Raw genomic sequence first — 25726 nt, 5'->3', positions numbered from 1 at the left:
GGCAAAAAACCTGGCAACTTTCTGTCCCTTTGTGAAAGAAGAACATTGTATCCCAGTTGTGGCTAGATTCTGCTGCCTCCAAAGGGCTAGTCAAGCTATTGTTATGTTATAGTTTTAAATGTTCATATGATGATCATGTTTTTGGAAAGAGTGGGTCACCAATGAGATCTCTGGGGTCCTAGTGGCTTTCATGGTGATGACAACCAGAAAAAAGCAGGGGCATGTTCCTCTCCTCAAACATCACCAGGAGGTCCTCACCCCTCAGGCAAGCCACATGCTTAGCACAGGGCCTGGAAGAGAGTAACCCCCCCACCCCCCATAAGAGTCACCTGGTTATTTCTGTATTTTGCATTTATCTGGCCCCCAAAAGGATTCTTCTGGAAGTCTCTGGAGCAGCTCTCAAAGATCAGTCCATGAAGTAGGCCAGTCTTTTTTCACTGGTCTCCAGCAAAATGAGAAAAAACTTAAAAATTTAGGAAAACACACACACATGCATGTGAGACAGTTTATTATTTATCACTTCTTAATTGCCTTTACACTGATATGTTTGTCGCATCTTAGTAGGTTTTTCTTTTCTCTTTTTTTTTTTTAAGAGAGAGAGCACACACGTGCACGCAGGAGTGGGGGAGTGGTGCAGAGGGGCAGAGGGAGAGGGAGAGAGAATCTTAAGTAGGTTGTATGCCTGTTGCAGAGTGTAACTCTGGGCTAGATCTCATGACCCTGAGGTCATGACCTGAGCCGAAATCAAGAGTCCAGCACTCAGCCAACTTAGCCACCCACGTGTCTCCCTAGTAGGTTTTTCATAAAGTTCACATGGCCTTTCTTTCAGTAGAGAATGTTGTTAGTATATGGTAGTAGTTGTTTAAATGTCCTAACTTGGCATAATTAAAATGCCCAGTTTTTTGGAAATTCACTGAGGTCTAAACCTTAAATCTGGGACTCCTCATCTAGATGTTTATAGCCTCTCTGGCCTTTCTGGTCCCTACTACAGTATTTGGGATGAATAAATGCTCGCCCCATAGCCTCTTTATCAATTTATATCCTTCTTCTATGTAATGTCTTACAGCTAAAAGCTGGAGGCCTGAGAGGTAGGGAAGGGTGTGGTAAAAATTCAGGAAAAAATATTGGTTATTAATATTAATATCACTAGTATTTATATTAGTCTTACAGAGGGACAGAAAATAAGGCCAAAAAAAATAAAACAGAAATTCTTCATGTGCTAAGAATGTAAGACCAGGAGATTTTCTAATCAGTACATCAACCTGTGAATGACTGGTTTTGCAGTGATATGAACATACCTTAAATATTAAATGCTTCCATCCCTTCAACGTTTGCCATCCCTAGTTTGCAAATATAAATGGTGCTTTAGGTATTCCTTTCAAGAAATATTTAATACCACATGGAAAATGTAGATTTTCTATAATTAAATCAGTCTAAATCATTGCTTAGATTATGCTTCATGATGCAGCTTATAAATAAGAATGTCCAGTAACTAATTGGCTATTCTTATCCTAACAAGACATCCTAGCTAGAGTACAGGACTCTGAGATGCAGATCTCGTATTCAGCTAAGTCACGGACTTACTGTATCACGTTGGGAAAATTGCTTAAGCTGACTCTATTCTTTTTTTTTTTTTTTTTTTTTACTTGAGACAGTAAAATTTGTAACTAATGACCCATCATCAAGAATGCTGATGAAAACAGATTATTACAAATGATGGCCTCATCTACTGGAAGGGTAGTTACCTGAGTATTTGAAGGACATATAAACTACCATGCTATAACTGTAATAAATAATTATTAGCATAAGAATAAAAATTCGGCTTAAGAAGTTCATAATGACATTAATAACAGCTACCACGTATCCAGCATTTATTAGGTACCAGGCATTATGCTAAATGCGATATCCACATTATCTGATTTTTAGGAAGGCACTGTTACTACCAACTTACAGTTCAGGAAATTGGGACTTTTGGAGATAATTCCCCATGAGTAACACATGCTGGGCTGTGAGGCCTCTTGGGAGACAGGGAGAGTATGGACTCCCTCAGAATCTGTGTGTGTGCTGACTGGGCTTAGTGAGTATGGACTTCCCTCCCCAACACCTAATAAGGTAATATTTTCCTTTTTATTCCTCTAGTTCCTTCTATAAAGAATTCTTAATTTCCCTTTGTCTTTTGTCATTTGACTTTCATTTCCTGTTTTGGGTTTTCTGCTGTTAACACCACGAGCCTTCAGTCCTGCCCTCTCTCACTCCTCTTCTCAGTGGATGTGACCCAAGTTCCAGTTTTGGTGCCTTTTCCTTCGTGTTTCAGTTCCTTGCATGGTCTGTGTTTAGCAAGTGAAGTTACCTTTTATGGTTTCCATCTCCTTTTTTCACTTTTTTCCTACTTTTCCTATATTCTTTTGCCAAACATACAAGTGCCTTATGGGGGTTTCCTCTGGAGCCCTCTAAACTTCAAAAAGAATTTTCTGATTTACATGCTGCAGTGTATTAACATATTTTATTGTAAAGGACTATAAATGCCTACAGGTTTTGTATTTGTTTTTGCTTTTGTAAAGAAAAGATAAACAGTGACAGAAAGAAGAAGGATGGTGGGATTTGAATGTCATTCATGGAGATGCAGAGAAGAGAGAGAGAGAATGTGATGGCCTCCACTCATGGCCTTCTAGTTGGGAAATTCTGGACTGTTTGTATGATTTCAATATCTAGAATAACAGAGCTCAGACATAGAAGTTATCATCACAACATTAGATAGGGTGTTAGGTAAGTTTTGTTTTGTTTGTAAACAAGAACACTGTTCTACCCAGTGTGCTTCTGACCCTTATTACTGGGAGTCCAGCTTCTAAATGGTTTAATGAACTGACATGGCAGCAGAGCATATGGAAACAAATACTGTACTGGAAGCAGGAGAGACTTTGGTCTCATCCTGGTTTTACTAGTAACTAGCTCTGTAACCTCAGGCAAATTGTCTGTCTCCTTGGAGTCTATTTCTCTACTAGCACAGTGAGTTGAAAGGATTAGGCGACCCACCACTAAGGTCTTCTCCTACTTTACTGTTCTCAATACAAGACATTTATTCCCTTTCCTGTAAAAACGTAGGTAATTCTCATTAGTGAAAGAAAGCTCTGGGGTAAGGAAGACCATCACAACTCCAGCTTTTTCATAGTTCGATCTTGGTAAATAAAATTTTCAAGTTCTCCACATAGGTGTACAATACCTCTTTCCTAGAGCAGGTAAAATCTGTTGTAATATCCCTTCATGATTGTGATTATATATGAAGCAAATACCTTATTTAGAAATTATCTGAACCACACTTACAGAAAGCAATGCATTTTTGGTTTGGGATTTTATTTTTGTTTTGTCATTAAATAGCAGTTTTACTGCTTAACCTGAAATAGGCCAAAAGTCTTCCTGTCTTTGAAAGCATATACAACTCAAAAACAGCTTTTGTGGCTTGAAAGGTTATATAGATATTAAGCAAAACATTCAGAAGAAACTAAGTGCCCTAGGAAAATTTAGAAAGTTAGTATTGTTTTAGAGGATATAACTAAGGAAGAAGACCTGAAAGCCTATATTTCTAGATAATGAAGCTTTCATAGGATTTTAAAATTGGGAAGGGTCTTAACAATCATCTAATTTAACCTTCGACTCAGCATAGGCATACCTCTCAACATTCCTGCCATTTGGTCAACCATCCTCTGCTTTCACATGTCCTGTGACAGGGGGCTTACTACCTCATACTACAGATCATTCCACTGAAAGACAGCCTTACTCATTGACAAATTCTTCTGTAAACACCCCTTGAGCTAGGTTTGATGGAAGCCACTCTTAGCCACAAATTGTAGCATATACTCATTCTATGTTAGAGGCCTGCCCCTCATATTTGTGGGGTCCGGGGCAAGAGTACAAATGGAGGACCACATGCCATATGACTAAATGTGTAAAAGTTATAAATCAAGCTAGCAAACTGTTCGGTAAAGCTTATTCTATATATCTATCTTGACAAAAACACCTTCCTAACACCTGTTATAGACTGAATTGTGTCATCCCCCCTCAAATTCCTGCATTGAAGCCCTAATCCCTCCCATATTTGGAGATAGGGCCTTTAAGGAGGTAATTAAAGTTAAATAAGGTCAAAAGGGTGGGGCCCTAATCTGATAGGACTGGTATCCTTTTTTTTTTTTTTTTTTAAAGATTTTTTATTTATTTATTTGAGAGAGAGAGAATGAGAGACAGAGAGCATGAGAGGGAGGAGGGTCAGAGGGAGAAGCAGACTCCCCGCCGAGCAGGGAGCCCGATGCGGGACTCGATCCCGGGACTCCAGGATCACGACCTGAGCCGAAGGCAGTCGCCCAACCAGCTGAGCCACCCAGGCGCCCAGGACTGGTATCCTTATATGACGAAGAGACACCAGAGATCTCTCTCCTTCTGCAGGTGTGTAGAGGAAGGGCCATGTGAGGACATAGGGAGAAGGTAGATGTACGCAAGTCAGGAAGAGAGGACTCACCAGAAAACAACCTTGTGGCACCTGGATCTTGGATGTCTGGCCTCCAGAACTGTGAGAAAATAAATATCTGTTGTTTGAGCCACCCAATCTGTGGCATCTTGTTATGGCAGCCTCAGCTGACTAATACAACACCCAAGCTGAAAAATCGGTGAAAGTTTTGGTTTTTTACATGAGCAAAATATGAAAGACAACAGAATTTCCTTATTATTTCATATGTCTGGGTGTTCTGTTGATGAGCTGTATTGGATGAGTAATAAAATAAAGACATACATAATTCATAAATGCTATATAATTACGTTCATTTTAGTAAAATCACTTGGTATGTGGTTATAATCAAGATTTTCACATAATTTATGTTCTATTTCACCTGAATTGTGTTAGTCGCTGAAGCAGATGTTTAGGGCTGTAAGCTATACCATGTCAGGGCTGAGCAGAGGTGTGTGTGTGTGTGTGTGTGTGTGTGTGTGAATTTACAGGGCCCTCTGAAGCCCAGCATCCAGGGCAGAAAGCCTCTCTTGCCTGGGACTAAGGGTGGGATGCCATTTTATTTAAACCTAAACCTGTAAACATCACGTAACACATCTTTTGGCCACCTCTATATTTGGATGAGTATCTTTGAGGTGTAGAGTTGTCTTAGGATATGAGTACCATGTAGAGTTTCAGAATTTTTTCCTATACTTGAGGGCATTTTATTCAAATGCAAAACACACTTTATACACAAAAGTAAAGAAGAATAAAGAAATGAATAAGTCTGACTCCGTGCAATCAGAACTAAATCCTGTGATTACATCATACTACACATGCAAGTCTTTATCTCACCCCATATCCATCTATCTCTGAGCTGCATTTGCCAAAAAGCTGGAAGTTAGATTCCAACAGCAGAACAAAGACAACTTAGGGTCTCCCCTCTAGCTCCCCAAAAAACCCCCACAAAAAACAACAAAAAAACAACCTTATGCGTTTATCTATACTTAGGCAACTATCTTTTCTTTTACTTAAAATATCATTTTGTTCACATGAAGAAAACAATAAGTTGTACTACAAATACTGATTCTCTTGGCTGTTCAAAGTCCTCTCTTATTTCCTTTCTCCTAAAGGGGATATAAGAACTAGGTTAATACCCGCTCTTGGTTTTTAAAAAAAAGTGCAAAAAGATATAAAATGAAAGTAAAAATCTTTCTCTTTCTTCTTACCCCCAGTAACATTTACCAGAGTTAACCACTGTTAACATTTTCTTGTGGAACTTTCCAGAATTTTTCTAGGCATATACGGGACTTTTTTTTTTTTTTTAATCAATGGGGTTATGCCATACGTGCTAATCTGAATTTTACCTTTTTTTTTTTTTTTTAACATTTCAATTTATCCTGAAGATATTTCCATTGTATCACACATAGAACAAGCTTATCTCCTAAAGCTCTTTAAAAACGAAATGAGGTAGTTATCTATCATTAACACCAGATCTGGGGTATATTAGGCTCTCAAAAAATGTTTCCTTCCTGGGCGCCTGGGTGGCTCAGTTGGTTAAGCGACTGCCTTCAGCTCAGGTTATGATCCTGGAGTCCCAGGATCGAGTCCCATATCAGGCTCCCTGCTCAGTGGGGGGTTCTGCTTCTCCCTCTGACTCTCTTCCCTCTCGTGCTGTCTCTCATTCTCTCTCTCAAATAAATAAAATCTTTAAAAAAAAAAAAAGTTTCCTTCCTCCCTTTCATTAACAGAAGAATCACACGAATTTGTGATTGTGATCATGGAGTATTTGGTCATGTAAATATAAATGTAGGTGTAGAAAGTCACAAAATTACAGAATTTAGAGTGGACGGCTCTTACAGATTACTTGATTTACAGGGTGGAGCCTGTACCCAAACCAAGTCTTTGCTTTCAGCTTGGTGTTCCTTTAATCCTTTTTCATTTCTAATATAATTTTGATTTTTATATTTTACATTTCTTAAATATTAAAGTAGAGCATGTAAAGGTGTTAAACAATGATAATAAATCAATTTGTGTATGCAGCTTAAAAGCAAGAAGCCAGTAATTTTCATTTAGAGAAGGTAACTCAAACCAAAGATAATATATGGTTAATTTGAAAAATATTAATTGTGGCAGAAAACTCAAAAGTATTACTTCTGGGAAGAAAGACTTAGGGTCTGGAGTGTAAAAAAAGATTTACTTCTTCCACTGTCTGAATTTGTTTACATATACATTCATTTTTCTGCTTGAAAAACTAGAATTAATATGTGTAGATAGTTGGGCAGTGTTTGGTATTCTTGTGTTTTGCCTGAGGATCCATCCCTCAAAGCCTTTAAAATGCTAATGGAAGGAGCAGAGATCCGGTATTCAGGGTGGAAAAGAGGTGGGTTAACATCAAGAATCCAGGAGAGTGCTCTTAACGTTGGAAAGGGAACAACACTTGGGAGTTCCCAGTGGAGGATAAAGGGAATTATGATGAGAGCTTATACCCTGCAACTTGGCCAATAAAGTGAATTTACTTTGCAGTTGTTCTAAAAAACACAGGTTTGTTTGAGAATAAGAGAGAAATGGGGAGAAAATATAAAAAGTGAAATTACTCCATTTAATCTGGCTGAAAAATTTAGGGAATAACTGATTGGGCCAACATAATAGTGATGTAGAATAAGTTCTTTTGTTCTGAAGAGACTAGCTTGTTTTTCTCCTAAACATATGATGATCCAAGGAAGCCGCCTAAAATGAGGTTAGGCAATCTATCACATGACCCAAAGTCACCCAGTTCAGACTGCCATCTGAAAAATGAAATTCTGAAAGACTCATGTTTCCACCACAACGACGGAGTGAAGGCACAATAGAGCAAAGCAAAAAAAGGCTGAGGCTTAAGTTCTGGCAATTCAAATACTCTGTTATCTAAAAGTCATTTAAAGCACAGAACCATAGAAGTGGAAGGAATCTTAAAGGTCACTGAGCCCCCTCATTTTCCAGATGAGGAACAAACAGGGGCCCAGGGACTCATCTAGGTCTCACTCCACGGCTCCTAAGTCAATGCTCCGTTACCTGGCCCCTCCTCCCACAGACTGTTTATTTCCAGTGGCCTGATGTTTGCCCATCCTATGCCTACCCCTCTTTTAAAAACGATTTTGTGGGGCGCCTGGGTGGCTCAGTTGGTTAAGTGACTGCCTTCGGCTCAGGTCATGATCCTGGAGTCCTGGGATGGAGTCCCACATCGGGCTCCCTGCTCAGCGGGGAGCCTGCTTCTCCCTCTGACCTTCCCCCCTCTCATGTGCTCTCTCTCTCTCTCTCACTCTCTCAAATAAATGAATAAATAAAAAATAAAAATAAATAAATAAATAAAAACGATTTTGTTTCTCTTTTCCGTCTACTAATTCTATGAAATTATAAATCTAATACAAGGGGATCATATATCTTTACTTGAGGAAAATGTTTAGTGGACACCTAAGCTATATAAAGACACTTCCTTTATGAAAGGTATGGGAAAATAATGACTATCCCTCAAATCGTTCTGATCCTAGGGTACAAAGATGGAGGAGAAGGTGGGTGTGGAGAAGCAGGTACCTTATTGAAACATTCATATTACACACAGATACACACACACACACACACACACACAAACCAGGTACACCAAGCACACCAAGCATATAGACAAAAACAGACCATGCCCATTCAAGGGTATGAAACAGAGATTGCAAGAGAAAGAATAAGAGAGTCTTGATTCATTCCAAAATACTGGTAAGATCTATGCTTTCAACAAAAATTTAAATGTACATTATTGTTGACTATAGGTACAACATTGTATAGCAGATCCTTGGAGCTTATTCATCTTACCTAACAAATGTTTTGCCTTATTGATTAGTAAATCCCTATTTCCCCTTCTCCCCAATCCCTGACAACCACCATTCCACTCCTTGATTCTATTAACTTGACTATTTCAGATATATCATATTAGTGGAATTGTTCAGTATTTATCTTTCTGTGACTGACCTACTTCACTTAGCATAATGTTCTCAAGATTCATCCACATTATCGCATATTGCAGAATTCCCTTCTTTAAGGCTGAATAGTATCCCATTGCATGTATACACCACATATTTTCATTCATCTGTTGATGGACAAGTTTAGGCTCTTGCCATATCTTGGCTATTGTGAATAGTGCTGCAATGAACAAAGCAGTGCTAATATCTCTTTGAGATCCTGATTTCAATTCTTTTGGATACTCAGAGATGGGATTGCTGGATCATATGGTACTTCTACTGGGAATTTTTTTTTTTTTTTTTTTTTTAAGATTTTATTTATTTATCTGAGAGAGAATGGGAGACAGAAAGCATGAGAGGGGGAGGATCAGAGGGAGAAGCAGACTCCCCGCTGAGCAGGGAGCCCGATGCGGGACTCGATCCCGGGACTCCAGGATCATGACCTGAGCCGAAGGCAGTCGCTTAACCAACCGAGCCACCCAGGCGCCCCACTACTGGGAATTTTTTGAGGAACCCCCATTCTGTTTTCCAAAGCAGCTGCACCATTTGGCATTCCCACCAAAAGTATGCAAAAGTTCCAATTTCTCCACATTCTCACCAACACTCATCTTTTGTTTTGTGATAATAGCCACTCTGAAAGGCATGAGGTGGTATCTCATCATGATTTTCATTTGTTTTTCCCTAATGATTAGTGGCACTGGGCATTTTTTCATATACCAGTTGGCTATTTTTATGTCTTCTTTGGAAAAATGTCTATTCAAGTCCTTAATGTATTTTCTAATCCAATTATTAGGTTGTTGGTGATGGTTTATCTTTTTTTTTTTTTTTACTATTGAGTTGTAGGACTTCCTTATATATTGTATAAGTCAGGATTCTCCAGAAAAAACTGCATCAATTTATATATGTATGTATGTATTTACATGTATGTGTGTGTGTGTGTGTGTGTGTGTGTGTGTATACAAGAAGAAATTCATTATAGGAATTGGCTCACATGGTTATGGAGGCTGAGAAGTCCTACAACCTGCCATCTGCAATCTGGAGAACCAGTAAAGTCAGTGGTATAATTCAGTAGGAGTTCAAAGTCCTGAGAACCAGGGGAACCTATGGTATAAGGCTTAGAGTTTCAAGACCCAAGAACCATGAGCTCTGACACCCAAAAGCAGGAGAAAATAGACGTCCCAGCTGAAGAAGAGAGAAAATTCACCATTCCTCCACATTTTTGCTCTGTTCAGGCCCTCCATGGATTGGATGATGCCTGGGCACTTTGGTGAAGGTGGATCTTCTTTACTCAGTCTACTGATTCAAATACTTAGATCTTCCAGAAACACCTTTACAAACATACCCAGAAATAATGTTTTACCAGATATCTGGGCATCCTTGAGCCCAGTCAAGCTGACACCTAAACTAGCCATCTTGTTTATTCTGGAGATTAACCTCTTATCAGTTACATGGTTTGCAAATATTTTCTCCCATTCCATAGGTTGCTTTTACACTCTGTTGATTGTTTCCTTTGTTGTGCAGAAACTTTTAGTTCAATGTAGTCCCACTTCTTTATTTTTTGTTTTTGATGCCAGTGCTTTTAGTGTCATATTCATTAAATCATTGCCAAGGTCAATGTGATGAAACCTTTCCCTTCTTCTTTCTTCTAAGTGTTTTACAGTTTGGGGTTTTATGTTTAAGTATTTAATCCATTTTGAGTGGATTTCTGTGTATGGTGCAAGAAAAGGGTCCAATTTCATTCTTTTGTATGTGGATATCCAGTTTTTTCAGCACCATTTGTTAAAGACACTATCCTTTCCCCACTGTGTATTCTTGGCACCTTTGTCAAAGACCAGTTCACGGTATATGTGTGGATTTATTTCCATGCTGCTGGATTCGGCTTGCTAGTATTTTGTTGATGATCTTTGCATCTATACTCATTAGGAGCCTTGGCATGTAGTTTCCTTTTCTTGTGGTATCTTCATCTGGCTTTGGTGTAAGGGTGACGCTGGCTTCATAAAATCAGTTTGGAAGTATTCCCTAGTCTCCAGGTTTTTGGAAGAGTTTGAGAAGGATTGGTATTAATTCTTCTTTAAATGTTATAGAATTCACCAGTGAAACCATCTTGTCCTGGGCTTTTATTAGGAAGTTTTAGATTACTGATTCAATGTCCATACTGGTTATAAGTCCGTTCAGACTGTCTACTTCTTCATGATATAATTTGATAGGCTGTATGTTTCTACAAATTTATCCATGTCCTGTAGGTTATCCAGTTTGTTGGTTTATAACTGTTCACAGTAGTCTCTTATGATCCTTTTAATTTCTGTGGTATCAGTTGTAATGTCTTTTCTTTCATTTCTGATTTTATGTGAAGCTTCCCTTTTTTCTTTGGTCTAATTCATCCATTTTGTTTATCTTTCCAAAAAACCAACTCTTAGCTTTATTCATTTTTGTATCTTTTTCTGTTTTCTATTTTATTTCTGCTCAAATCTTTGATATTTCCTTCTTTATGCTAACTTTGGGCTTAGTTCTTCTTTTTCTAGCTCCCTGAAGTATAAGGTTAGATTGTTTATTTGATATCTTTCTTCTTTTTTCATGTTTATCACTATGAATGTCCCTGCTTTTGCTGAATTCCATAAGTTTTGGTATGATGTGTTTTCATTTTTGTTTGTCCTGAGGTACTTCTAATTTCCTTTTTGATTTCTCCTTTGGCCCAGTAGTTGTTCAAGAGTGTGTTGTTTAATTTGCACATATCTGTGCATTTTCTTCCAGTTTTCCTTCTGCCATTGACTTCTAGTTTCATTCCATGTAGTCAGAAAAGATATTTGATATGATTTCAATCTTCTTAAATTTCCTAAGACTTGTTTTGTGACCTAATGTGTGATCTATCCTGAAGAAAGATCTGTATGCACTTGAGAAGGTATATGCTTTGGGTGGAATGTTCTGTATAACATCTATGAGGTCCATTTGGTCAACAGTGTTGTTCAAATCCTCTGTTTCCTTATTGATTTTCTATCTGGATGTTCTATCCATTATTGAAAGTAGGATATTGACATCTCCTATTATTACTGGATCTCTATATATTTCTCCCCTCATTTCTATCAATGTTTGTTTTATATATTTAAGTGCTAGGATGTTGTATGCATATATAATTGTTATACCTTCCTGGTGGATTGACCCTTCAATCATTATATCATGTGCTTTGTCTCGGGACATTTTTTGACTTAAAATCTATTTTTTCTAATACATGCATAGCCACCTCTATACTCTTTTGGTTACCATTTACATGGAATATCTTTTTCTTCCTTTTACTTTTAGCATATATGTGTCCTTAAATCTAAAGTGAGTTTCTTGTAGACAGTATATTGTTGGGTCTTTTTTTGTCGTTGTTGTTGTTGTTGTTTTGTTTTTTATCCATTCAGCCACTCTATGCCTTTTGATAGGGAATTCAATCCATTTACATTTAATTATTGATAGGGAAGAATTTACTATTGCCATTGTGTTAGTTGTTTTCTATTAGTCTTGTACTCCTCTTGTCTGTTTTTACCTCTTGTTTTCCTGTGTATATATGGATATACATATATATATGGATATATAGTCTCTATATGTCTCTCTCTATATCTATCTATATGTCTATATATATGTCTATCTAAATATATTGCATTGGTATGTTTTAATTCCTTTCTTTTTTTCTTTTGTGTAACTACTATAGGGATTTTGTGTGCAGGTATGGGGGTTATCTTGGAGCTTACATAAAATATTTATAGTTATAACAGTCTATTTTTTTAAAAGAGATTTTATTTTTAAGTTATCTCTACACCTAACATGGGGCTTGAACTTGTGACCTTGAGATCAAGAGTTGCATGGTCTTCCAACTAAGCCAGCCAGGTGCCCCTGTAACAGTCTATTTTAACAACTTAAGTTCAATTACATATAAAAACTCTAAACTTCAACTTCTCCCCCAATACTTTATGTTACTGTTGTCACAATTTACATGCATTCATGTTGTGCATCTTTTAACATATTTTTAGGTATATTTACTTTTAATACTTTTGTCTTTTAACTTCTATACTAGAATTAAAATTGATTTACCCACTACTATTATAGTAATATGATGTTCTGTATTTGTCCATATATTTACCTTTACCAAAGTTTCATACTATCTTATGCTATTATGTTGTTATTTAGCATCCTTTTAACTTGAAGAATTCTCTTTAGCATTTGTCCTAAGGCAAGGCTTAGTGGCGATGAACTCCCTGAACTTTTGTCTGGGAAAGTCTATTTCTCCTTCCTTTATGATGGACAATTTTGCTGAGTACAGTATTCTTGGTTGGCATTTTTTTTTCTTTTAACACCTTAAATATATCATTCTACCACCTTCTGGTCTGCAAGGTTTCTGCTGAAAAATCCACTGATAGTCCTATGAGGGTTCTCTTGTACATGTCAAGTTGCTTTTCTCTTGTTGCTTTCAAAATTGTCTTTGTGTTTGCTTTTGACAGTTTGATTGTGTGTCTCAGTGTGGATTTCTTTGCATTCATCTTAACTAGTGTTTTGGGGGCTTCTTGGCTCTGGATGTCCATTTCCTTCCACGGGTTTGTTCAGACATTATTTCTTTGCATAAGCTTTCTGATCCTTTCTCTCACCCTCTCTTCTCTGGGACTTTGATAATGCATATATTACTCTGTTTGATGATATCCCTTAAGTTTTCTTCACTCTCTTTCATTCTTTTTCTTTTTGCTCCTCTGACTGAATTATTTCCAATGACTTGTTTTCAAGTTCACAGACTCTTTCTTCTGTTTGATCTAGTCTGCTATTAAACCCCTCTAGTGAATTTTTCAGTTCGGTTATTGTGTTCTTCAGCTCCATGATTTCTGTTTGGTACTTTTTAATATTGCCTATATTTTTGTTGAAATTCCCACTTTGTTCATGCATTTTTCTCTTGACCTCAAAAAGCATCTTTATGACAGTTATTTTGAATTCTGTCAGGTAAATCCTATAACTCCATTTCATTAGAGTCAGTTTCTAGAAATTTATTTTCCTTCTTTGTTTGGAACACCTTTGCCTGATTCTTCATTTTCTTTGTCTGTGTTGGTGTCTGTACGCTGAACAAAGCAGGCACCTGCACCAGTCTTCATGGACTGACCTTGTATAAGAGAAGACTCCCACCTATCAACCCTGCCCAGGATTTGGGGAGCCTCTATCAACTCTTTCCCTCCACAGGGAAAAGCAGGAAGCTGTGGTTTTTGTCTCCTTGCTCTGTGCTAAGTCAGGTGTGAGGAAGCTATTGTATCTATCAGTCCAAACCACAGTCCCCATTCTCCCCAAGGTGCTAGATAGCACCAGACTCATCAGAGCTCCAAGACTGACATCTGTTCACTTTGTGCTTAGCAGGAAGGAAGATCTATGACATCTACCAACCAAAGCTGCTGTTTCCATTCTCCCTCAGGTGGCTAGATTATGCTGGACCCATCAGAGTTCTAAGACTTACAAGACAGAACCAGTCCTCTGGGAGCTCCCTGGGAAATTCCAGGGTGCTAGATGCATAAACCAAACTCTCCCTTCCCTAGGAGAAGCTGGGAGTTAGGGGTTCTCCTCCTGATTGTATGGCATTGTGCTGGGAGCAGGGACTCTGGTGAAAAGGGGTCCTGAATCTCCCTACTGGCTTTGGTGAGTATGGTTTCATATTCACCTAGGATGCAAGAGCCTTTCGATTAGTCTCTAGATTTTACACAAAATGAATTTGTTCATGAATTGTTGCTGAACTGGTGTGTTTGTGAGGGAAGCAGGATCCAGGGCTTCCTACTTTGCCATCTTGCCAATATCACTTCTGAAAATTCTTTTTGTATAGATTTTTCTAAAGTCAAAATAATTTGCCTAAATTTAGAAATTTTTTATGAAAAAATATCCCCTTCAACATCTGTGATATTTTCTCACTTACAAAACTGATTTCTAAATTTATGACAGTTTTATTTATAAAAATACATCATTCAGTATTTCAGAGATCATTGCTTCTAAATCATATCAAGTTTGATAAAAATATTTTTCTATTTTTAAAAAGAGCAAAAATTAACAACAGTCATAAAAAATAAAAGAACTGGTTAGATATATTTTTGCAGCAATGACAAATGTTGATTTAACAGAGAAGAAATATTGTTTCGCTGAATTTTTATTTAATATATGGGAATTTACTTCGGGTCAGAATAAAAATGTCATCATGACTCTATTAGGTTACCACCGTATTTTCTAGTCTTCAGTTTCAAGCATTTCTAGACTCTATTAAAGACAGCAGAAATGCTACCATAGTAATAACTGACTTATAAGTGGCAGGGAGGCAGTTTATTATTTTGAAGTATAATCCTATTAATTAGCTTCCTGGAAAAGAGCAGGTAATAGTACCATACAAACAGAAGTCTACTTTTAAGGTTTCAAATTTTAGGGTGTCAGAGAGATTTAGTTATTTATGTGTAAATAAACATATTCTGCTAGACACAAAAGAGATTAATAGCAAAAACTTTCATCTTTCTAAAGGTTGGTTCAAAAGCTATTTAAAAAATACACTTCTTTCTAAGGTTTATTCAATAACCAGTGAACTATAGGTTAAATAATGGCAAACACTCAAGGAGTTATAAAAATTATGCTTGATTTTCCATTAAGAATTATTATTATAATAATGTAAGATATAATAAGAATTATTAAAAATCATTCTTAATGGAAAATCTATCAGATGAAAGCAAAAGGGGTTGAATTTTTCAAAACTGACAACCGTACAGGTGGTGTTGTAAATAACAGGTGGTTAGGGGGATGATATGTGATAGGTAACTGAAAATTCTAGTCAGTTGTCCAAACTACAGCTTCTAACTAAATGCAATCTTAATTATTAATATAAGTCTGGTTGTAGGAAATAAATGCTTATGAAAGATTGCTTGATGGACATGATATCCTGAATGTTACCTGGTGAAGAAACAGGGCAATCAGAAAGTTTTCTATCTAAATTGTATTGAGAGTTAGATTAATGGGAGAGCCAGAAAATCTAGTCTAAAGGTACTAAAACATTAGTGGAAATGTAATGCATTAGAGAAAATTGCGTTTATCAAAATTTCTCTCAGAAACTGAGATAGGAAAGCATACTCTGATGAGCCATTTGGGGTGGGGCATGAGACCCCCAAATGAACATGCTCCAACATCCAGACAGTTGCTAAACTGCCTATTACTGAGGACAAGTGCAGTTAAGAAAACTTGTTTTGCTTTAAGGGGGCTAGTTCGGGGAAAGAGCTAAATTGTTCAGGATAACAGACTAACCTACCAACCTCCTTCTAGCCTCCCATGAAGTTTAATGGGATGTCAATTAATAATATCCTGACCAGCCATTCACATGCTCTTGATTCATCTTGGAGAGTACTCCTGAGTCCTTACAGAATTGTCTTTACTTAATAATGCTTTGGGGCCGTAAGGTACACTCTAAGAAAGTCATATGAAACACAATATTCTATTGTGGGGATAAAATTAAGAGCGAAGGATCCTTTTTATAAGATCTACAATAAGTCTTTTGGGAAACAACCACTTTGTTTTTATCTTAAGGAATTATAGAACTTGCAAGTGAGCTTACTTTCCCTTTTGCTTTGGATGCTAGGAGACTTAAGGGCCAGATTTGCCATCTCATTCTTTTTTTTTTTTTTTTTTTTTTTTTAAAGATTTTTTATTTATTTGACAGAGAGAACACAAGCAGAGGGAGACAGGGAGAAGCAGGCTCCCTGCTGAGCAAGGAGCCCGATGTGGGACTCGATCCCAGGACCCTGGGATCATGACCCGGGCCGAAGGCAGCCGCTTAACCGACTGAGCCACCCAGGCGTCCCTGCCATCTCATTCTTGAAACAGGTTCAGAGTATGTGTTTCTCTTCCTCTTATTTCTTAGCTTCTATTTTCTTAACTAATTTTTCCTTTCACCTGTACTCCTTCAATTTTTATTTTAATCTTCTGTGTTAGTAATATTTTTGAAAGTTACCTTTATTCCTCTGCAACACTAGTTGGAGCCCCTGGTTCCAGGATCTGACACCTTCCTCTTGGTTTATTCTCTCATTTTGACAGAGCAGCCCCTCTAGCAGCTTCCTGAGACAAGGGCAAATGAGAAATAATTTTTTTTGAGATCTCGCTTATTTGAAATTGTCTTTATTCTACCCTCACCCTGGAGAGTTTGGCTGGCCATAGAAAAGTCTTTTTTTTTCTGGGCTTATTGGGCATTTAAAAAGTAGCATTCTTTGTTTCATTATGTTTATAATTTAGCTATTCTAATGCCATTGTACTGATCAAATTATTTAACAACTTTAGGAAATCAGAGCAGGCAAATAACTGAACCAGTTTTCTGAACCTTAATACTATATAATATATACAAAGTAACACTGTATAAAGGGAAACTTTGGGGTTTTCACTGTATATTTTTCAAAATATTTAGATACCTATTTTTTTTCCATGTTGTTTGTATAACTTCCTTACTCCTTTCCTTTTGTATTCTAGATGCCATATGCCAAGCTGGCTTATATGGGATAATATTACTAATCCTTTTTGGTGCCTTGCTCTGTTTGCTCATTCATTCATCATTCATTCAGTCAATATCTCTCCCTTTCTCAATTTCCCCATCTGGTTTCCTTTCTCTTCACCATTGCCACTCTTCTTTCTTTCCTCCAAGAAAATCCCATAAATGAAAATCTGTAATTAACCAAAACACAAATTGGGAGGGTAATTACACTGCTTGAGCCCACAGGTCAGATCCAGCCACCTCCATCTGCATTCTAAAAGCTAATTCTCTCCTCCACCATAGACAGCTGTGGCACCTGAGTTAAAATACCTTAAGATTTCAAGTTGAAAGGATTGGGCTATGAGCAAGACTCTCTGCCAGGTGCTTTAATCTCAAATTCCTCCTCATAGCAGTTCTAATGAATTTTGTTTTTTTATTGTGATTTTATAGATAGGAAAACTGATGCTCATAGAAATGAATCTGCCTGAAGTTTTATAGCTAAATAAATGATAAAGTCAGTATTCAAATGTAGGTCCACATGAAACGACGCTCAGCATCACTAATCATCAAGGAAATGCAAATCAAAACCACAATGAGATATCACCTTACGCCTGTCAGAATGGCTAGCATCAAAAGGACAAGAAATAACAAGTGTTGGTGAAGATGTGGAGAAATGGGAACCCTCGTGCACTGCTGATGGGAATGTAAACTGGTACAACCACTATGGAAAACAGTATGGAGGGTCCTCAAAAAATTAAAAATAGAAATACCATATGATCCAGTAATTCCACTGGATATTTACCCAAAGAAAACAAAACTACAAATTTGAAAAGGTATATGCACCCCTATGTTTATTGCAGCATTATTTGCAATAGCCAACTTATCGACGCAACCTAAATGTTCACTGATAAATGAATGGATAAAGATGTGGTGTACATACGTATACACACACACACACACACACACACAAACACACACACTGGAATATCACTCAGGTATAAAAAAGAATGAGATCTTGACATTTACAACATTGATAGAACTAGAGGGTATTATGCTAAGTGAAATAAGTAAGACAGAAAGACAAATACCGTATGATCTCACTTATACGTGGAATCTAAAAAACAAATGAACAAGTAAGCAATCAAACAAACAAACAAACAGACACAGACTCATAAATACAGAGAACATTACTGGTGGTTGCCAGAGCGGAGGGGTTGGGGGGGGTTGGGCAAAATAGGTGAAGGGAATTAAGAGTTACAAATTTCCAGTTACAAATGAGTCAAGGAGATAAAAAGCACAGCCTAGGGAATATAGTTAATAACACTGTAATTAACGTTGTGTGGTGACAGATGGCAATTACACTTATGGTGGTAAGCCCAGGACAGTGTATAGAAATGTCAAATCACTAGTGAGTTGCAGAGCTGAAACTAATATAACATTGTACGTCAACTATACTTCAATTTAAAAAAAGGATGAAAGAAATTTAGATCTCACTCTAAAATCTAGGTTTTTAACTGAGCTTTAAGTTTTAACCTAGCACTACCAACACTCTCAATGTTTACTGGAGAAAATCCTAGTCATTCTCAAACCCCTCTCTGCTCAGCTTGGAACAAAGAAAATTCCATCATTTAATAAGTATTAGGCTTTTTTTGTATGGAAGAGATGGTAATAAACAATGAAGATGACATTGTTCTTGCTCTTAACTTGCTTATTTCAGAAGGGCAGAGACAATATTCCACTTTTAATATTCACTGAAAAGACTAAAATACAAGCTAGCAAAAGAAAATGCCTTAAGGATTTAGTTACATCAAGATATTTGAGATGGAGGGGCACCTGGGTGGCTCAGTGGGTTAAGCATCTGCCTTCGGCTCAGATCATGATCCCAGGGTCCTGGGATTGAGTCCCACATTGGGTTCCTTGCTCAGCAGGGAGCCCGCTTCTCTCTCCGCCTGCCGCTGGCCCTGCTGTGCTCTCTCACTCGCTCTCTCTGACAAATAAACAAAATCTTTAAAAAAAAAAAAGATGTTTGAGATGGATGTAGGGTGAAGAAAGGTAAACATACATCAAGGAGATGGAATAAAACAATAAAATCAATTCTTCACTTTGTTTTGAACACTTCTATCCAATCATTTTAGAGTAATATATTCAAAACTTAGGTTTGTTTCAGTTACATTTGCCTTCCCACTAAAGTTATAATCTGGTGTACAATAATAATGGCCCAAGGCCTGTGTACCAGGCATGTTTTTAAAAGTCTTATTTTATTTAAAATTTTATTTTCAGGATAATGAATTAACTAAAAGGGGCACAAGTGAACTTTCTGGGGTGGTAGAAATGTTCTCTCTTGATTGTGGTAATGCTTATATGGCTGTGTTTGTCAGAATTCATAGAACTTCACACCTAAAAGAATACATTTTACTGCATGTAAGTCACCTCAGTAAACTTGACTTAAAAGCCTGAAATCTTAACTACCCAGCTAAAAATAAAATAAAATTTAAAATACAGTTTACAATTTAGGTGTAAAACAAATCTTATTTACATGATTGAAGCAGATCTTGTAATTTTTTTGTATTTATTTATAACACTAATAATCCAATTGGATTTTATATAATTCAATATAATAATATCAACATTTTAAAATAGGATATAAGAAAAATGTTTTGAGTTCTTTTTTTAAAGTAAGGATTTGGATCGCAAAATCTTTATTATAACCATAATGTCACTAAGGCAATGTTCTCTATATTTTTTTTAAAGATTTTATTTATTTATATGACAGAGATAGAGAGCACAAACAAGGGGAGCGGCAGGCAGAGGGAGAGGGAGAAGCAGACTCCCCGCCGAGCAGGGAGCCCGACCTGGGGCTCGATCCCAGGACCCTGGGATCATGACCTGAGCCGAAGGCAGATGCTTAACCGACAGAGCCACCCAGGCGCCCCTATAATATTTTTTAAAATCTCAAACAAAATAATCTAAATCTGTTAAAAATTTCAATGATTTAAATTTCCAGAATATCACCATAAATGCTGCTTACATAATATGCTGGAAATTCTACATTTAATAGTTAAAGACAAAGAATTATCTGTTAGCTCTATTAATTGATAGATTCCATTGTGTCCTAAAACATAATTGTAGCTCTGCTTCTAAAAAAGGCAAAGGAAAAGACATGACTGTTTTCAACAAACCTGGATTTAAAAAGATAACAACACTATTAAGAACACAGGAAGGGGTAATTAAGTGATGTCTCCTCTTTATTAAGTTTTCAATAGATGAAAAAGCATCCAAGAAACCATTTACAAAGGGCCCAGCCTCATAATTGTTTTAGAGACCAAAGTCACTGGAATCTGGCTGGTAAAACAATACTAAATTACACATCAAACGTAACAACTTAGATTTTTAGGATCTCGACTTGAATACCCTCAGTTCTTATTCTATCAGACACACCAAAGCCAACCAAGTCAGTTTAAATTAAGAAGGCTAATATAATTCCAAGCCCTGGAAACTCTGGAACAAAGGTACTTGTGTAACAGAAAGAACTTTTTCATTTTGATTAAATGAATATAATTGTGGCAGATGTCATTTATCAAAAAATACACACCTGACTTTTTTTCTAATATGGAAGCAAAGTGTATTTTTATTTGTGACTGTAATAAAAATGCCCTTTAAGTGAGTTGTGTTTGGTAAATTAACTTTTAGAAGAATGAAAAATACCTTAAGTGCTAATATCTATAACATCTGTAACAACTGCCCTCTCCCAATAGCCATCTTAACATTCTCAGTTGTTTTTGTTTTTGTTTTTGTTTTTGTTTAGGGAGGGAGGGGGTTGGGGGAGGGGCACAGGGAGAGAGAGAATCTTAAGCAGGCTCCACACCCAGGGTGGAGCCCGATGACCCTGAGATCATGACCTGGGCAGAAATCAAGAGTCCGTCACTCAACCGACTGAGCCACCCAGGTGCCCCAACATTTTCAGTTTTAAAAGCTAGACAGGCTCCACCATATCTTTTGAATACCAATAAAATCTGATTTTGTTCATGTGTTTAAGTGTTCTCTAATGTTTTTAACTTTACTAATATGTAACAATGAAAAACTGCATAAAAATCTGAGAAAGTATTCAAAGCATTACTTCACTGGGAATGACTACGTTCTGGATATTAAAGGACAACTAACTTGCTAAGAACAAATGCTCTGAGGCTGTTTGTGAAAAAATGCTGGTGTCAGGACATCCATGATACCTACAAAAGGTGTCCTAGCATGTAACAGAATAGTGCCAACTAAGTAAAAAAATATTACTCTAAGAATTCTTATTCTTTCCAAAATTGTGATCAAATAAATTGAGTAAACAGTATTTATTAAAAGTACATAGATCATGGAAGCATTTTTGTATCAGCTATCTCTGGGAGGTAGGTTCACCAGTCTGAAACTCAACCAAGTGAAGTCCTTGCAGTGACAGTTGCTTGTGTTGGAGGGAGAGGGTGGAGAGGTCAGAGTTCTAAAATGACAGTGACAATTAAGGCAGGAGTGAGTCAAGAGTAAGCAATAGCAAAGGTTGGTCCTAAGGAGGCACCCAAGAGAAGGGAAGGTCGTGGGCTCACTGGCTTGGTGCTCTTCAAAGAGGACATGAAGGGGACTGAACAAGGAGTCAGGTAAGATTTGCTAGTGTGGAGGGAATTAAAGGGTTATGTGAATAGAAAATCAGAAAGTTTGGAATAGAATTTGAAAGCTAGAGAGTTATCCTAAGGAAGGAAGTGGCTATGTTGTATGTGCTACTGGGGGAGGGGATTCTGAGTTGGTTACTGGTATTTAAACACCTGCCCTAATGAGGTGTGTTCATCGGGTGTGAGTGCGATGAACTTTGACAGACATTCCAGATAAGGGGGGAAAGGCCCAGGGTTAAAGCTACTTTGTGAATCCTAGAGTGAGAAGGAGACATTGTGGCATAACATTATGGGATGTGGGTTCACATCCCTTGAGCTTTGGAAATCAATAGGTCTGTGATGGTTAACAAATTTATTAACTTGACTGGGCCATAGGGTGGTCAGATGTTTGGTCAAACATTATTCTGGGTGTTTCTGTGAGGATGTTTTTGGATGAGATTAACATTTACATTGGCAGATTAAGTAGCTGCCCTCCATAACATTGGTGGGCCTCATCCAGTCAGTTGAAGGCCTGTAAAAATTAAAAGACGGACTCTCCCCCAGTGAGAGCAAATTCTTCCTGCCTTTGGACTTAGAACGGAACCATACCATTGGCTCTCCCGGGTCTCCAGCTTGCCAACTCACGCTGCAGATCTCAGGAGGTGCAAACCTCCATACACATGTGAGCCAATTCTTTATAATAAATCTCTTATATACACATATATAATACTAACTGAAATAATTTCATAAAGCATTGAGCACAGGGCCTGGCACATAGTGCTCAACAAATGGAAGTTGTTATTTTTATATTATTATAGAAGACTCTATTTTGAGAAAAAAATCCAGGTGAAACAGTCCCTAAAAATGGTGAGGAGGGTGGTATGAAAGTGAGTAGGAATTGTCAAAGCTGAACCTAGCCAATAGCAAAGTGTCCCTTGGGTCTTTCCTTCTAGCTTTCTTTCTTCTGTTTTCATGAAAGTTACTTTCTGTGTTTCATCACACTCATGGAACTCTTTGTGTGGGAAAATGTAGCTGAACCACTTTCTAAAACCCTAATTAAAATCTCGTTAAAAATCTTCCAAATACGTATCACTCTTTCTTGACTTAATTAAACACAGTGGATATTAAAATGTGGACCTTCTGATGGGATTTTGCAGAGGTACTAGTTATTGCTGAAAATATCAGTAACCACTGTAACATACTATGTATGTATTTTCAAAATTAGATCTTTGGTAGCAACTTATTTTTTCATCAGCCTTTTGTAAAATTGAATGTGGCATCAATTCCAGCTTGCTGAGTTCTGGCTAGTAAAGTTTGATGGTAAAAATCCCCCACTCTTTGACCGTGGTAACTTTTAAGGGAGAGAGTAAATCTCTTCATTTTATATCCTTAAATCTTCTCTCAGGGTAGGTATGAAGTACTGTGCAGAAACCAAATCTATTTCAGTGTAAACATTCCATTTAGCAACCAGTCTTGACTATCCACAGAAGACGCAGTTTCTGAAATTCCTAATTGGGGGGCGGGGGGGGGGGGGACAGAGGGAGAGGAAGAGAGAGAATCCCAAGCAGGCTCCAAGTCCGGTGGAGAGACCGACATGGGACTCAATCCCACAACCCTGAGATAATGACCTGAGCCAAAGTCATGAGTCCGACGCTTAACTGACCAAGCCATCCAGACACCCCTCCTATTTAAAATAATGACTAACTTCCCTGTGACAAGGACCTAACTAACCCAGTGTGTGGATTACAGTTATGGCCTGGAGAGCAGGACAAAGTTCTACCATCTCAAATCTAAAGGTACACCACATTACTTAGATTCCAAAATAATTTAGGGTTTGACTTTTATTTTGTCTCCTTTCTCATGGGTGGTGGTGGTGGTGGTGGTGGTAGTGGTGGTGGGACTGGGGAAGGGTGGGCTTGGAAAAGAAGGAAACTGTGTCCCCTACTGCAACAATATTGGTTTGAAGCTCAATCCCCTTAACTATAAAGAACTCTCCCTTCTCAAAATTTGCAATCTGCTTTGGGAAACACCACATTTATTCAATGAAACAAAACACTATGAAAAATACAGCTCTTATTACATGGTAGCACTGTTCTAGATGCCAAAAATACAAAGACAGTCCAGTCCATAGTCCCAAGAGCTTAGTCTAGTGGGAGAAACAAACATGTAAGCAAACAATCACAACATAGTGAACAATTACTGAGTAAGAGATATAGCTCTAAAAGAACAGGTACAACTTGGGGGCAAGGAGGACTTTACAGAAATGTTAACAGGCTTCCTACAGGATGCAGGTGGTCCATTCCAAGGGTAAGTATTTTTAAAAGCAAAAACTCAATTTCCGGACTAAAAAAACTTAATTTCTGAACATGAGAACGTTTATGTTAAGGTTCTTATACATTACATACACACAGAACAATAACCTACACAAAGGGAAATTAGCTCAGTTTGAGAACATGATTCATCATCATTCACACCTGCTCCATTTAAGTCCCTCCCAAAATAGGCATTACATTGAGGAAAATGTGGTAGCAACTGTACGGTATTAGGACAAAGAGACTTCTGTTGCTATACGAACAATATAAAACTATGCCTACTTCTGGATGTATTTGTTAGATCCTACACTGTCCCTCCTTTTAAAACTGTGTTAAGATGGATACTGAATGGGGAATAAAGCCCTAAACACTTGCAGTTTCCATATTTGTATCTGAAAATCTCCAATTTACAAAGGCTAATGTGGTTATTTTTGGAAAACAAATGAAAATTACACATTTGGATTTAGGGGTTTCTGTCATTCATTCCGGTCATGATCTGCAAAGCTACCTTTATTCCACAACTAACTTTCCACCACTTCTAAGAAAAGAACACATGAAAAATTCAAGGTTACAGCCTTCGAAAACTTGAAATATAAAATTTTAACGGCCCAACCATTAACGTTCCCTTATTACCATTTGACATTTCCCACTTTATCATTATATTTTACTTTTCTGTAATATCCAACACCCTTCACCTAGCAAGGTCAAAAGCTTCATGAACATTGTTTTATAAGCTGCCTACGGAGACAAACCCTGTGAAACCTGAGGATGCCACACCAACAACAGAATGCAGGTCACCGTGACATGTCCCACCACCCCGCAAAGTCAAAATCTCAGTTCACTTTACGCTGACAGCGCTCCTTTCCAGAACTTTTCCCTCCCCCAACAAAAGAACGGGGGAGTGTCTATTTCACAAGATGTCTGGCGGTACTTTCTTTTTTATCTGTTTCCTAGAAGGTCACCTTGGTACGGGGGGCTCGGGATGGAGAGCCTGGGGTTCTGTGACATCGGCTCCTCACCAGGTGACCTTCAGGCCCCTAAGCCTGGGCTGAGCCTAGAACGACCACCGCCCAGCCCGCCACGTAGGGAACAGTTCCTCTCACTGCCACGCCCAATTCGGAAGTGGGGGGTCCCGGGAGGCCCCCCAACAAGCGCTGATGGTGACTCCGGCCACGCCCGGGCCCCCCAAATTCAGAAACGCTGAGTGACGACCCCACGTGGACACCGAGGGCTGGGCCCCGACGGCCTCGGGCCCCGCGCCTGTTCTGACTTCAGCCCACACCGCACCCCGTCCACCGGGAAACTTTCCAGAACCCTGGACTCTCCGGGAAGTCCCGAGTCGCTGAGCAGAAGGGAACTTTGGCTCGTTTACTGAGCGCCTACTCGGGGGCAGGGCGAACACGGGGCCGGGCTTGCACGCGGAGACCTTTGAGGCGCTGCGTCGGGAGGCGCCCGCGCTCCACCCTCCGGCCGGGCCCTCGTCCTCCAGGAGGGCCGCCAACGGGGCGAGCAGGGACTGGGACAGCCGCCCCCCCAGCCCGCCTGGTCCCCTCGGCCGCCTTTACCTCGCCCGACCCCCACCGAAGCCGCCGAGCTAAACTTAGAAACCAGCGCGGCTCGCGCTCACGTGCGCCCGACAGCGGGCGGGGGGCGCGGTTCGGGTGAGTCACGGCCCCGCCCCCACTCGCCGAGGACGCGCTGACGTCAGCCGTTTCCCCGAAGGGTGACGTCAGCGCGCCTCGCGGAGGCCGCGAGGCCACCCGTAGAACGTTCACTGAGTTTCGATGCCTTAAAGGGACCAGGCGTCGGATCGTGAAAGGTCTGGAGAGGTG

The 25726-nt window shown here is 38.6% G+C and overlaps 1 long non-coding RNA gene across 1 annotated transcript in view; it reads right to left on the bottom strand.

Moving 5' to 3' along the window:
• LOC118546797 (uncharacterized) overlaps positions 1 to 25428 on the bottom strand; it is an 89313-nt gene extending 63885 nt beyond the window's left edge. The window contains exons 1-2 of the long non-coding RNA XR_013449872.1: positions 24857 to 25428; positions 16445 to 16548 (exon numbers count right to left, since the gene is read on the bottom strand). This is a non-coding gene — a long non-coding RNA (uncharacterized LOC118546797). The remainder of the gene's footprint in view (positions 1 to 16444; positions 16549 to 24856) is intronic.
• Between the last annotated feature and the right edge of the window lie 298 nt (positions 25429 to 25726).

This window comes from Halichoerus grypus, chromosome 7 (genome assembly GCF_964656455.1).
Source record: "Halichoerus grypus chromosome 7, mHalGry1.hap1.1, whole genome shotgun sequence".
NCBI lineage: Eukaryota > Metazoa > Chordata > Mammalia > Carnivora > Phocidae > Halichoerus > Halichoerus grypus.
Note: the sequence above shows the minus strand (reverse complement) of the source record. Positions and strands in the feature narration are given on the sequence as shown.